Below are 2,581 nucleotides of genomic sequence, written 5' to 3'. Positions count from 1 at the left end.
AAAAAACAGTTTTTACAACTTTCACTTGTAACGGAGTAATATTTGACCAGCAGTGCTGTTACTCCAGTAATGAAGTTATGTACTTTGTCCACCTCAGAGAAATGATCAGATCTCTCAGATCCTCTGTTGATGTTTTCTGACACTAAACGGAGTGATTTTGTGAGGAATACTGAAGCTTAAAATGCTCCGATCAGCACAAAGGAGTAGCAAAAAGCCGGAGGGAAGGTTAGGCTTTGTCTCAGTGTTTTACTGTATAAAACTGCATTTAATATATGTGTATTTTAGGAGCTTTTGAAGGCAAAGATTTGACTCTGCCCTTGGACGAGTCCTGGTGTTTCCTCTGTCAGATTGATCAAAAGATCTGCTCTCTAAAGCTGATCAAGCACTCAATCTCTGTCTGCAAACTATAACGTACAGCATTTCTTATTCACTGCGGTGAAGAGGATCTGATTCCATTAAGATGGAGTACAAGATTTATTTACATTGTACTGTATACATATGGGCTTACTGAAGCTCAGGAGTCTGAAGAGAATATGAACAGTAAATCTTCTGAATCCGACTGAAGGTCTCCTAGAGTTGCAGGCACTCTGTGGAAAACAGCCTGTTAAACCCGGAGCTATCCCGGCTACAGGAACGCATGATTATTACAACATATGCAGAGGAGTCCACAAGTCTGAGCGGACAAAACTGCTTGCGTTTTATCCTTAAATTCAAAAAGTGAGCATTGAAATTTACTTGTATTTCATCATTAAATAAAGGAAGTCTGAGGATATAAATTACTTGTATTTTATCATTTAATACAAAAAGTCTGAACAGAGAAAATTACTTGTATTTTATCAATAAATAAAAAAGGTCTGACCAGAGAAATTTACTTGTATTTTATCATTAAATAAAGAAAGTCTGAGGATATAAATTACTTGTATTTTATCATTTAATACAAAAAGTCTGAACAGAGAAAATTACTTGTATTTTATTAATAAATACAAAAAGTCTGACCAGAGAAACTTACTTGTATTTTATCATTAAATAAAGAAAGTCTGAGGATATAAAATTACTTGTATTTTATCATTAAATACAAAAAGTGAGCACTGAAAATTACTTGCATTTTTTCATTAAATAAAGAAAGTCTGAGAAGATCAAATAACGTCTGGACAGAGAAAATTGCTTGTATTTTATCATTAAATAAAAAAATGTCTAAGCAGTAAAACTTGTATTTTATCATTAAATTCAGAAAGTCTGAGCAGAGAAAATTACTTGCATCAAAACATTTAAAAAAATATATATTCTATTTCATTACTAATAACAAAAAGTCTAGGCAGTGAATATTACTTGTATTTTATCTTTACATTTATTTACTTATTTATTAGGGACAGTGTGTGTTAATGAACAGACATGATTATACATGAATGTAAACACACCGGATTGTGGCAAAAGGCTAGTTTCCATCCGTTGTCCCAGGAGCTGGGGTCACATCATCAAACATTATTGCATATCCTTAAACTACACGCTCAACATTACTGCACACTAGGGCTGGGATAAACGATTATTTTTAAACGATTAATCTAGCGATTATTTTTTCGATGCATCGATTAATCTAACGATTAATTTTTCCTGTCCGATTCGGTTACGATTCGATTCGATTACCGATTATCTCCCCATTAATTGCCTAATAGCAATTTATACATGTTGATTTAATTATCTGAATGAAAAAACGAATTCCTTAACATTGCAATATATGTTTATTGCTCTTAAAATTCCAAAGTAAGACTATACAAGAGCAATGCATTCAATAAAACCTTGAAAACATAAAGTAGGCCACACACACACACACACACACACACACACACACACACACACACACACAAATAAATAAGTATTAACCTACAACAAAGAAACATATTATACGATTTTTCTATGTATGCAACTCAGCCTACAGGCTATGCCCATCGATTAAATATCAACAAGTTGGTTAATCAAATCCGGGGACACACTGCAAGCGTGAGCGTCTCGGCTGCGTGGCGTGTCTGTTTTTGTTTCGGCTCCCATGTTAACAGGTTCTGCACACTGACTGTGACGCGCGGAAAACGTGTGCATGCTAGAAATAGAAGAGCGCCTATTTTTTACGCGTGTTGGGAGCGTCTCCAGGCAAAATAGAATAGGAAAAGATGTTTATATATCGTTTTGACACGAATACATATTATTAAATTACATTTTCATGTTTGAAAGTCTGTAGGTTTACATAAATAGGCCTAATTGTAATAATAAAAAACGTCAATTATCGATTTTGAAATATTGCAACTGTCAATACAAAACGAAATATTCTGTAGCCTATTTTGCCGTCAATACCATAGATATGTGGCTACTGCCGACGTTTTCTTTGCTGTATCAGTAGGCTATTTATGTTTAACATTAGGAATAGGGCTTCCCTCCGCATCAATAGCAGCAGCAGCGCCGCGTCAGACACGCTTCTAGTGTGCAAAGGCAGAGAAAACGCCACGCAGCCCCGTGGCTGACCCGCAACAGAAACGCCACGCGCATCCGCGGCATGACAGTGAAAACAGTTACAGGTAGAGTGCATTAC

The sequence above is a fragment of the Pseudorasbora parva genome, chromosome 17 (genome assembly GCF_024679245.1).
Source record: "Pseudorasbora parva isolate DD20220531a chromosome 17, ASM2467924v1, whole genome shotgun sequence".
Taxonomy (NCBI): domain Eukaryota; kingdom Metazoa; phylum Chordata; class Actinopteri; order Cypriniformes; family Gobionidae; genus Pseudorasbora; species Pseudorasbora parva.
This window is presented reverse-complemented; position numbering follows the sequence as displayed.